Genomic DNA, 12,717 nt, shown 5'->3' with positions numbered 1-12,717 from the left:
TTTCTTCTGAGGTCGTTAAATATTTACATATACCCGTGCCCACACATATCTCTTTTCTGTCCATCAGGACCTAGCCTGCAGCTTCTTCTGCCTGGAAGGGCTGAGCTATTTTGGAAGTGAACCAATTAAGAGCAGCAAGGCCCTGAGGCTGATGGGAGACTCAGCAACCATAGATCCTGACAATGGACGATGCTGGAATTAAACCGACATGTGTGAGCAAAGTGTGGGCTCTTGATGGAGACAAAGCAGTTTCCGTGACTCACATGTAAGTACATTTTTGGTATGCGTATCCACCAGAAGGCATTTGAATACTGGTATCGGTGAATGTGGCTGAAAGGTGGGGTGAGCCCAGTGCTACTCCACACATGATGGTAACTCTTACTATGCAGGAGGAGTAGAGTCCTGTTTAGTATCAGACCACCTAATACCTAATAAAATAACACGATGTAGTGGTACTCTATCCATAAAACTTAGCATCTCTGTCAAACACATCGTTTCATTCGATCTAACCAATAATTTTCTGAGAGCAGTATAGTTTTTGTCTATCTTTTATGGACAAGGAACCGAGACTCAGGAAAGATAAATAATTTGCCTAAGGTTTCAGGGCCAGTCAGTGAAAAAGCCCGAGTTTGCATCTCAGGCAGACAGGGTAGGCAGGGGAAAACAAAGAAAAGACCATGTTGTCATGAAACTCACGGCTTAATTAATTGCTAGATGTATACATTTTAACAAAAGAATATTTTTACCGTGGATTTTTTATTTTTTAAAAAAAAACTTAAAATTGCTAGTCTAGAGGTAGAACATGGAAGACAGCGGTAAAGTGGAGAAACAGGGCATTCTGGTATTGGAATTTGTTTGCCAAGCTTTACTGCAAGAGAGTCTGCAGATGATCAGGTGTGGGAGGGGAAGAGAAGGTCCTGGACAATGAGGGCTTGGATCACCATCCAGGAAGTACTGGCAAGGGTTGGGCTAAACTGAGAAGGCCTGTTTGCAGTCCTCAAGGGAGGAGGTGCGGGAGGGGGGACAACAATGACGACGACGACGACAACACACACACACACACACACACACACACACACACACACACACGACTAGGGAATCCTTACTGCATTGGTGAGGGTGTGTCCTTCCATGTGGGAAATGCCAAACTGTCTTTCTCTCAATAAGCTAATCAGTAAAATCTACAAAACAACAACACGCGCCACTGAGGGCGAAGAAAGACTTCTTAAAAAGGGAGGACGCTGAGTTCCCGGCCAGGACTCCACACCACTAGACTCGTGCTCACAGTGTGAGAGCCGATTGCACCGAGCACCCCAGCATTTCTCTGGAGGAACCAATGTGTCCTGAGCCTGACTCAGCCAGAGGCGTGACCAGCTAAGGGCAGAGCCTTTGGGAAAGGAAAAAGACTCCCTGGAGGTGAAGTTAGTTCTGGGCCAGGGAGCAGGGCTGGGGTGTGGACTGAGGGCTGGACCTCCACTGCTCGTTAAATTGGGACAGTAACAAACTTCATGCCTTCGTGAAGCTGTAGGGTCCTGGTAACTCTTCCTCGCCTGTGGTAGAAGACCTCATTGTCCCTGGACAGAGCACCCAGGTCAGGTAGGCCACACGTTTAAGCAAAGCCCTAGAAGATGAACGGGCTTTTATTAGACACGTGGCAGACCCAAAGGCTTCCTGTCCCTGGAAAACAATTGTAAACACGAGCATGGCTCGCAAACGGGAACTTCCCCTGGACACGCTCACCGGAGCTCCACAACAGCCCCAGATGAGTACAGGGAGCCTCCCTCCACTGGCCAGCACAGGTTCAAGGAAGAGGCGTCTCATTCATTTCTAGCGTCTCCTGCGCAGACAAGGCCAGGGATTCACAGGTGAATAACTGATAGCACATTTGTGGCAAGATGGACAGGGTGCTGCCTGGAGAGGAGTCTGGGAAGGATGTCTGACTGAGGAGAAAAGAGTCATGCAGAGAAAGCAAGGATGCTGTCACGTTGCTTCTAGGGAGAGCCTCTTCCTCATCCTCTGGTCTCCCGCCTAGACACAGAGCAGGACACAGGACAGGTGAGCTCAGACGTGATGAGAGGGTTAGCAAGGGGGGTTGTCTTCAAGGTGAAGCTGGGTAGAGGTAGAATGGAGTCTAGAAATACAGCAAGACAGAGATTCCTCATGCTCTGAGACAGTAAATGCTCACAACAGAAGGCAAGAAACTTCATTGGTCCATTCTCCCTTTCAAACACGGCTTGGTACCAAGGATGATATGAAACGCAATTGAACAATCATGTTTTCCTCTGCCTTCTTTGATGCCCTTTCCCAGTCTGGCCTGAAACATGTGGTATGTTATCCATCGCCTTGCTCGTCTTAGCCATACCAGGACTCAGGCTTCAGAATTCAGAACTGGGAGGCAACAGGCTAACACCTCCGTTTCTTCCTGGAATTGAGGGGTCTGGAACAGGAGAGTTCTCTATGCAAGCTTGAGGGTCAATGGGCAGGGAGAAACAGGCCAGACGGGATAGGATTCACTCCAGTCAACTTGGCAGAAGCAACAATGGGGTTTGCTAACTGACAGCCGAGCATCAGCCCCGGACTGTTGGGGAAATGCAGGTCTACCATGGAGCTGTAACATATATCATCTCTTCCTGGGTAAGAAGAAACAGTTGTACCTCCTACCTATTAATCACATCTCCCATTAATCAGGGTAACTCACCATAATTGTGATTACAGTTGGGAATCAATTAATGTTCACCTTAAAATAAAGTGCAGAGAGGAAAGCAATTAATGTAATAGAGTGAGAGCATCAGATGACACCAGTGTTATTGACGGTTATGGATCACGTCCTGCAGTGTGGGGTCCACAGCTCTTTCACGGAGAGGCTGACGGTGAGAGGGGAGAGATGGGATCAGGGCAGAGAGAAGGTCTGCTCCTCTTATGAGCAGCCATAGAGAAGCAGCATGCTGGGGGCTTCCGGGCTTCCTCATCTCCACCTGGGGCTCCGGTTGCTGCCACCCAACTCCAAGGACCAAAAGAAACAGACTGAAGAAGGGTCACAGCTTTCCTGTTCTTTAAGGCGACTGGTTTATCACTGATGACCTAATTTATTATTATTTTTTATTCCTTCTAGAAGCCATCTGTGGTTTTTCAGACTTGGATCTGTTTTGGCTGTTTGATGGGTGTCATTTGGAAGAGATCTGTGATGTTAAACAGGTTCAACCTAATTGAAACATAAAGAAAGACCTGAAACTCGTTCTGAATGTGTGTGTGTGGTTGTGCGTGTGGGTGTGGTGTGTTATATGCATGTTGAAGGCATGTATAGTGTGAGTTGGATGTATGTGGTACCTGCACATGATGTGTGAGTTTCTTCTGCTGCTGTTTGCCTCATTCCCCTGATACAGCCTCACACTGAACCAAAGGCCTGCCATTTTGACTAGACTGATTGACCCAGTAAACTCCCTGGATTTACCTGTTTCTTCCTGTCCACTCCAATACTAAGGTCACAGGCACATGTGCCTGACTGACTTTTTTTTACATGACTGCCAGGGATTTGAACTCAGATCCTCATGCTTATGAAGCAAACACTGCTGCCTGCCGAATATCTTTCCAGCCCCAGTTTTCCTTTTTTTTTTTTTTTTTTTGAAAAGATGGTTTTGCAGTATATCTCAGGCTGGCTTTGAACTCACAATCTTTGCCTCAGCTTCCTGAGTGCTTGGATTATAGGTGTGTGCTCCCAACATGCCCAGTCATAATGCAGTTTTCAAGGCAGCATTTCTCTCTGTTCATACTTTCCCCTGCTCTTTAAAAAGAAGATGAGATAAAAGCTACTGTGGGCCTTTTGTTTTAGCTGTGGAAAGCCAGTGTCAGCGAATAAATGACCTGCTAAGGTCACACGGTGACTTAAAGGCAGGAAGAAACTCAGTATACTGTTTTTTCACTAGGTCTACCGCAGAGCAATCATGATAACACAATTCACCCCGTGGCTGTTCAAGTTCATAGTCAAGTAAAATGGTCTCATTTTCTGTATGACGTGCTTCTCAGGAGGCGCCCTGGGCAGCAGTAAAAAAATCCAGGGTTCAGTCCCTCAGACCTGGATCTTTTGCCAAAACTTGAGAAAAACTTTCGAGTACATGGCTTCATGTGGAAGTGTTCGGAGGGCTAATTAGATGGACCCTTCATTTTCCAGATGAGAGAACTGAGGCCTGGGGTGAGGTGATGGGGGATAGGGCGAACAGCTGCCTGCTCCAGGTTAGACAGAAACAGCTCAGCCTCACTGGTTTGTGGCAAAGCTGATTTCAAGGCTGAGCAAAGGACCACACAGTAGCTGCAAAGCAAGTCTTTGTGACATTCACTAGGAGGTTTTGAGTAGGTGCAGTCTGTGTGGTTTTATATTGCGATATGTGGGGTCCTGCCAAGCATCTTTTCCATCTCAATAACTAAAGCCGCACTCTTGCCTACCCTTACTGTTGCTTATTTGGTTTCTTTCTTAAACTCCCTGGAGAGTCCATATCTACAATTCTCTGATATGTTCTTTCTCGGAATATTTACGTATCTACCTTCAGAACAACCACTCCAGGTGATCCTGAGTTTTGCCATAGCTGAAGTTTTGGAGTTCATGTACCCAGGCTACTTTTATTCCCCCCCATACCCCCACCACCACTGTAAAAAAAAATGTCTTTGCTTCTAGTGCCTGGAGGCTGAGACATTGGGCTTCTTGGTAGAATGGCACAGTTCATTTGAAAATGGCTACAGGGACTCTGATTTCTTCCTCCCATGTAAGGGCTTCTTCTGGTCACTCTGGTCATGCCTAAGGTCTCAAATGATCCCCTGCAAGACTCAATGGGAAGCTGGAGTAGGTAGGCAGAAGTGTTATCAACAGTTAATGGTGATTTTGGTTCGGTTGCCAAATAGACTCCCAGCGATGACCCAAAAGGCACTGGCACTTCTCTCTCTTTCTTTCTTTCTTTCTTTCTTTCTTTCTTTCTTTCTTTCTTTCTTTCTTTCTCTCCCTCCCTCCCTCCCTCCCTCCCTCCCTCCCTCCCTCCCTCCCTCCCTCCCTCCCTCCCTTCCTTCCTTCTTTCTTCTCCTCCTCCTCTTTCTCCTTCTTCTTTTTCTTAATTGATGTCAAGGCAGAGACATTGCATAAGGGAATATCTGAAGGTGACTGAACCTTAATCCCACCTGTGGGCTACCCTAAAATCTGCTGGCCTAATTACGTATGGTTTCTCTTAAGATCAATGCACGTAATCACCTCTGTTAGGCATAAGAGCAGCAAAGGCCTCCAAATCCACTAGATGGCAGTAGTCAGTTAATCATGTAGGGAGGTGTTGCCTAGAGAAGCAATTCCCAGCAGAGTGGCCACACTCCAGGATTTATAATCAAGTCCAGAATGTCTAAATATAAAGATACTTTCTCTCCTCCTGCATTCCCCAAAGATTACTTTCACTCTTTCTAATTATTATTTAAAAATAACAGCTACTCTGGGCTAGACTATGCAAGATTATGGCAGAAACGAAACAGTGGCACCCAACCCCGAATTGGTGGTTGGAGAATTCGGGAGTCAGCACAGCATGAACTCATCCAGCTGCCGCCGCCTCCTCCAGGCAATAGGCTTCTTCTGAGTCATTTCTAGCCATCGCTCCGCAGACTTCCAGGCCTTCCAGTCAGGGACCTCATCCAGGCATGAGCCCCAAACCACACTTCACCACACAACTGCGCTGAGCTCGGAACCAAACCCTAATATTAATTTATGGAACAACAAAGCCATTACAAAGTTGTGTAGCATTTTCCTTATAAAAAGGAAAAAGAAAGAGGGACAGATGAAGGGAAGGAGTGAGGGAGGGAGCAAGGGGGCAAAGGGGGAGGCAATGAACTCATACTGAGGAGTGATTTGAACTGAAGTCAACTCTACATTATTTCCTAGCACTATGGAGACAGATTTCAGGATGTTTGCTGAACCTTACTTGAACTGACTGTGTATTTCACAGTCCTGCCCCCCTGGTTTGAGCCATGGTTCTCTGATTTCCCCTGAAGCTGCTTTCAAGACTATCCTGTCCTCCAGTATTGGAGTCTTACAGTAGGCTTGTGTGGAGTCGTGCCCCCAGAGTTAGTCTTCTACATAGAGATACCCCAACTCTTGCATAAACTCCTTATTAGGCTATTTTCTTGTTGGTCTTGGTCATGTCTCTAGCAGCCAGAGCCTGGTGGTTGGGTCTGAGATTTATGTAGGACACTTGGCTAAAATATAAACACTGGTTTAGAGAAGGGGAATCTGCTTCTTGTCAACAGTAATACTAGGCCGGGGGCCTCCCGGGAAGCTCAGATGGATGCTTATCCAGGGAATAATGTTACTAAGGATTCTGGTCCAGGCTAGCCAGCGGGGGGCCTAGCTGAAGAGCATTCCCTGAGTCAGGTTCATAGTCTGTCTAGGGACTCACCTTTACCTGGGTTAGCAAGGAGGGAGCCCAGTCAGACTCATAAGCCTTTGTTGCCAACAATGCTTGGCTTTCTGTGAACCAGTCACATTTTTAGTATCCACTTCATTTAATCTATTAATTGAACAACTCTCTGAGGACCTTGAGCGGACGGACCAGGTTTTACAAGGTTTGGAATTTGTACAACTCTGGAGGAATAGAAGCTGTAAGAAAACGAAGTCAAGATTCCAAGTATAATATTAGAAAACAAAGACAATATTGATTTAGAGTGACGCAGGATGAATCACGCACTTGCAAAATGGCTCCAACTGGGGAAACTCAGATCTCTTTCCTCTGAGTCGAGGACCAGGGAGGTAGAAGCTCCACTAGCTCCCAGGTAAATTATTCTTCAAGTGCGCTAGTGACGCTCAGGGACCTCCCATTACTTAATATGGTGTCCAATTCCATTGTGAAATCAAAACTTGGGACTCTGATGGAGGTGTACACACGTGCAATCCCAGCACCCAGCATGGAGGCTGAGGGGGAGGGTTGTGAATTCCAGGGCAGTCTGAGCTATATAGCAAGCCTCTGTGTCAACAAACAGTCAAGGGCTCCAAACTTTCATCAACTCTTAACTTGGTGTGTTTCTGTTACTGCTGTCTCCCTCTGTCCCCAGACTGTTCTGTAGCTCTGGGACTCCACCTTGAAACCTACACTACAGTGTTCCTGTTGGTTTGAGTTAAAAAACCCACAAACCCCTTCCCTAGTCCTGAGATCAAGGAGAATCTTTAAGTTAAGGTGAACGGGATGTTATAGTTCACATGTTGGGGTGACATCTGTCGTGAGCCATGTGTTGGAGTAACATTTGTCATGGTCCAGGCACAATGAGTTTGCACATTCCAGGGCAGGGGCGTGTGGATTAGAAATGTTGGATAGGAGAAGCAGAGATATGAAAGAAACACAGAGACATAGAGTAGTACCAGGAGGGCAGCCCAGTGAGTACTGAATACTGAATCCACGTGCATTTATTTTCCATATGCTTTTATACCCGATACATAAGTGAGGGAAGAAGGCAAATGACTGCTTTAACATGATACAAAAGGCAGCCATAGCAATTACTTGCTTCAATATTTGAGCCATCAAGCCACTATTTCCTGAGTTAAGCATTCTGGTGTTTTAGGCAGGATATGCAGTGAATACACCCTATACTAAGTATCCTGTAGGCAGCCACTCACTATGTCAAACCTCCTGTTTTAAAATAAATGATCAGGAATAGGCTTGAATTATCTGGCTTTTGGTCAGAGTGGAGTGAATCCACCTCTATGGGCCATCTTAGTGTCCAAAAGACCACGAAATCACAGCCTAGGTCAGGATATCTTGTTTGTAGCCAACCTGTTGTCAACAACTCTGAAAGAGTGAAAATAAGTTCCAACTATCTGACCTTTGGTCAAGGTGGAGTAGGACTCATGTGTGGGGCCCCTTGTGGGGTGGTGGGTGGGACTAAATCCCGAGAGAAAATCCTGAGAGATATACCACCGAATTTATCAGGACTGTGTTTGATAGGATGCAATGCAAACTCTTCTTCTTCTTTTATTTATTTATTTTTTTGAGTCACACTCAGGCTTAGCCTGACCTCGAAGTTGAGTTGAAGCAACTCTAGGTTTTGTGATTAGAGGTTTGCACCACCATGCCCAGCTACAAAGCTTCACATTTGCGCATTGACTTTGGAACCCTTGAGGGCTTCCATCTTCAGCAGGAAGATAGCTTCCTGAGATAGAGACTCCCCAAGAGATGTTTCCAAGATGGCAGGTATTGCTAATACAGTAAGCTATCTGGGTCAGCTCTGGGGTCTCCAAATGTTCAGATTCAGTTTTGCATCAAGGTTTTCCTGTGGAGGCCTTTCTCCTTCCACCTCTGTCTGGGTGCCCTTTTTCTGAACACTGTCTTTTGCTCGCACGTCCACCTCCCTATAAAACCTTCCTCCCTGAGCAAGGTTCTATTGTTAGTCATTTGTGTCTTGGGGTAAATTAAAGTGATTTGGTTTCTCCCTGCATGAGCAGCAATTCCCCCATAAAGGAAGGAAGCTCTGACCTTTAAAGGAATAGGAAGTTGGGAGTTGCTGAGGGAGTGCCCCGAGTTGAAGGGAATAGAGGAACTGCCTACATTTTGGAAATGATAGCAAAGAGACAGCTGCTCGAATGTTTGTAGGGGAAGAAAGGCATTTAAAATGAACTATTGCCTGGCATTGGTCATGCACCAGAGCCTCTGGTAGATGCTTTCAGAAATGTTATTAGTTCTTAAGAATTCTGGAAGGCGGGTGTGTGACTTTGAATAGGTCACCTACAGGTGCAGGCTGACACAAGGGCAAGGAAAACAGTTTTGGGATAACTGCCTAGCTTGTGCCTGGCACATGATTTGCCTTCTCTTGAGTCCTGGTGTGTGCTGCAGGTCTGCTGGACAGTCAGCCAGTAGGCATTTTTTTTAAAAAAGGAAACCTGATACCCAGGGTAGTGATGTAACTTTCCTTAGGCCCCTGTCATGTGCGGTGGCAGGTGGCTTGTAAGTTCTATACTTCTGGGATTTTAGAAGAGAATGGCTCACAGACCAAATCAAAGTACTTGGAGCTCAGCTCACCACATCTGTTGAAAACACACAGCAGGGCCAAGGAGAGAGGGGCAGGTGGGCTAACTCACTTAGGACGAGTCTGAGCAGGTGGAGGGACCACACTCCTTGAATCCCGGGCTCCACAAACCTATCCATCTCCCTCCTGTCCGCTGCATCCGCTCTTCCTGCTGAGGCAAGAGGTCTGAGGCACAGACGGTGCCCTGGACAAAGCACATGGTTGACCTCTGACAGGGACGTCAACATGGCCAGAAAATGTATGATTAGACAGTTACTGCTTGCCAATTTCCTTTCCTGACATCCAGGGATGTTTTGTCAATTTCTTGGACAGAGCATGTTGGACCAAAATGAAGCCATATGGATGTCCACTGTGGGTAGCTGGTTTGGGGATGACAGAGATTGCATTCCAGAAGTGAAATGACCGTGGTTTGTCTTCTCCACAGCATTTGTTTCGCCTTCCATTCTGCTTGCTTCATGTTTCATTAGCATCCTATGCAGGCCCCCACTTTATTATTATTAGCTAGTGTGTCTGGTGGGGTCTTCCTACAACTCACAAGCCACTTCCTTAGCCATGACCTCCTTTTCCCACATCTCGTGTGTCTTGCTTGTGACTCGATTTCTGTCTCTACTGGTTTAGTCATCTACTGGGTAGCAACATGGCTGAAAACTTCACAGCTGTAACTAGAAACTCATATGGTTTTCATGCACATATAATATTTAAAAATTACCCTTTGAGAATTTCACACATGCGCACCACGTATTTCAATCATATTCTCCCCTACTTTCCCTTCCAGTTTCCTCATCTCCCCAAACTCCTCCCAAATGTCATGGTTTTTTTTTTCCCGAAATATATATTCCACTGATATCAAATAGTGCCTAGGCATAGACACATCAACTGGAGCATTGTCAACCTACAAAGAATCTTAAAGAAACCTATCCTTAAGGAGAATTGTCAATAGTTCCTCCGCTGGAGGTGGGGCTTGTGAACTTCACCATCCATGATGGAAAATTGGCTTGATCTTACACAGGTCTTATGTTGATAATTATAGCTGCTGGTAACTCGTGTTTTAATCTCTCACAGTTTCTGTGTGCCAGGAAGTTGGGAGCAGTTTGGCTGGGCTGCTCTGGCTCAGGATTCCTTATGAGGTTTCAGTTGTCTGAACTTAGTTAGGACTGGAGAATCTGCATCCGCTGCCAAAATGTTATAGCCACAGCTTGAAAACTGGTCCTGATGGCAAAGATTCTGTTTCTTTGTACATAAACTTCTCCATAGGGTAGAATGAGTGTCCTCTTGAGGGGGCAGCTGTCTTCCTTCATCTAAGAGATTACAGTGTCTTCTATTACCTAGCCCTGGACATGACATATGAGCACACAAGACAGCCCTCTCTAGAATGATATAGTATGTATGATACAAGGAATAAGAAGGCTAAGATATTTGGAGTCATATTGAAGACTGACTTCCATAATGAATCCTAGGTAACATGATGATCACCTGTCCATCTTAAGCCTGTCATCCAGTTTCTTTCCAGAATTCTGTTGACAAATTGTTTATTCTAAAAGCAATATGACAAACTTACATTATAGTCTTAAACATAGTGAGTGGTACCCACGTCCAAAACTTTCCTCTTCCCCAAGCTGCTCCCTTTGGAGGCTGTCTATCTTAGGCTCTATGTTCAAAAACTACAACAAAGCAATTATAACAGTGCTAATCATTGCCATTATGTTCACTGAAGCTTGCTGCTCAATCAGAGTTATACAGAGCTGGGGGGTTGGCCCAGTTGGCAAGCAGCTTGCTTAGAGAGCATGAGGACCTGAGTTCAGGCACCAGAATTCATAATTAAAAAGCAAGAAAAACAGCGGTGGTGGTGGTTGCTGTTGTTGGTGGCAGCAGCAGTGGCATGTGTTTTTAATCCCAGAGGCAGAGATAGGCAGATCCTTGGGGCTTATTGGCTAGCCAGGTAGCTTATGTGGAGAACTCTACTTCAGTAAGCAGCCTTGACTCAAGAAAAAGGCTGTAAAACACATGAGAAGCAATACCAAAATTGTCTTCTAGCCGCCACACACAGACATACACAAACAGGTACATGGACATGTGCATGAAAACCCGTACACACGTGTGCACACAAACAGGCACACACAGACAGACAGACAGACAGACAGACACACACACACACACACACACACACACACACAGGGAGGTAGTTGTGTTTAAGAGAGCCACCAGAGAGGAACCCTGGTCCAGTATTTCAGCTGTAAAAGGCAATTTTCTTCTTTACTTTTTACAAGGTCTCCTCTGGATAGCCGGCTTCTTTTATCCCTGGGTATGAGAAGGGCAACTGGACAGCATCTCGAAGGCTTTCGTTCATAATGAGACACCCTGGTGCCTCTGACACGTAGGCAAGCTATAGCAGCTTGTGTTTCAATCTCTCGTCCTCATGAATCCTGACCTCCCATGAAGGCGATAGCATTTCTGTCTATGCTGTTGGCCTATGTGGTTTTGTTTTTCCTCCCATGTTCAGAGTTCAGAGTGTCATGTCTCTTTTCATCAGTGGCATCTCCTGGGGTTGGGCACCTGTAGAAAGAATACTATTAATTCATCCTTGAATTGTCTCAGAGCATCAGTTGGCTGTCATTTTTAGGAAAAGAAGTTGTTGAAAGCTACTGTTGGATGTTCTGTCACACAAGTAGGGTTCACTCGGCGTGTGGCTGGCGTGGCTACGACCTTCTAAGATTGCTTGACATTGGCCAACACATATTATGGCTATTCCAGTGTTTCCTGTGTTAGTATGGCTTTTGTTTATTTTTTACCAATGGAATATGGACTGAAAAACCTAGAGCCCAGGTTGCGATATATATATATATATATATATATATATATATATATATATATATATATATATATGTGTGTGTGTGTGTGTGTGTGTGTGTGTGTATAATTAGATTTTTACTTGTTCATGACTTCTCTCAGGAGGAGAATGGAATGAGTCTTTTTAAAGACTTAATTCAGTAGAAATACAACCATTTTTATCCTTCAATTTTTGGTATGGTATTAGAGCCGGAATGTAAAATGTCTCCCACAGGCTGTGTGTTTCAACATTTGGTCTTCAGCTGGTCGTTTGAGTGAGGCTGTGAAATCTTTGGGAGGTAAAGCTTGGCTGTAATCCACAAGTCAACTGGGCAAACATTGAAGGGCATATCCACCACCGGTGCTGATAGTTGCTGTCTGCTATGATGAACTAAAATCCCCTGGAACGGTGAGAGTCCACATAAACTCTTCTTCCCTTAGGTTGCTTCTGTCAGGCACTGCGTCCCAGTCACGGAGAACATCATTAGTACACAGGGATAATTGTGAAGCACAATGCTTCAAAGAACTGCGGTGTTTTGAGCTTCACTGTTTACTGGAGATAGCTAATTGATGTATATTTTTTTCTCTGCTGTGACAGCTAATGCTTTGTGTTGGCATGACTGGCCACAGAGTGCTCAGATACTGCTTCGCATGTACAGTATTTTGGATGTTATCCTGACAGTGGTTTTGGATGTGCTTTGTGTTTAAGTTGGAAGATCAGGTGAGCTGATTGACCCCTATAAAATGAGGAGGCTTCATCCAATCAGTTGACAGTCTGATGAGAGCAAAAAGTGATCCTCTCCTAAGAGAAGAGAATTCTTTCTGTCTGGTGACCATCAAATTGAGACACTGACT

The 12,717-nt window shown here is 45.4% G+C and overlaps 1 long non-coding RNA gene across 1 annotated transcript in view; it reads left to right on the top strand.

The window, feature by feature from the left end:
- LOC126510009 (uncharacterized) overlaps positions 1 to 12,717 on the top strand; it is a 139,440-nt gene that overhangs the window by 48,697 nt on the left and 78,026 nt on the right. Inside the window, exon 5 of the long non-coding RNA XR_007594300.1 lies at positions 68 to 265. This is a non-coding gene — a long non-coding RNA (uncharacterized lncRNA). The remainder of the gene's footprint in view (positions 1 to 67; positions 266 to 12,717) is intronic.

The sequence above is a fragment of the Alexandromys fortis genome, unplaced genomic scaffold (assembly GCF_014885135.2).
Source record: "Alexandromys fortis isolate MF-2015 unplaced genomic scaffold, M_Fortis_MF-2015_v1.1 scaffold_89, whole genome shotgun sequence".
Taxonomy (NCBI): Eukaryota; Metazoa; Chordata; class Mammalia; order Rodentia; family Cricetidae; genus Alexandromys; species Alexandromys fortis.
Note: the sequence above shows the minus strand (reverse complement) of the source record. Positions and strands in the feature narration are given on the sequence as shown.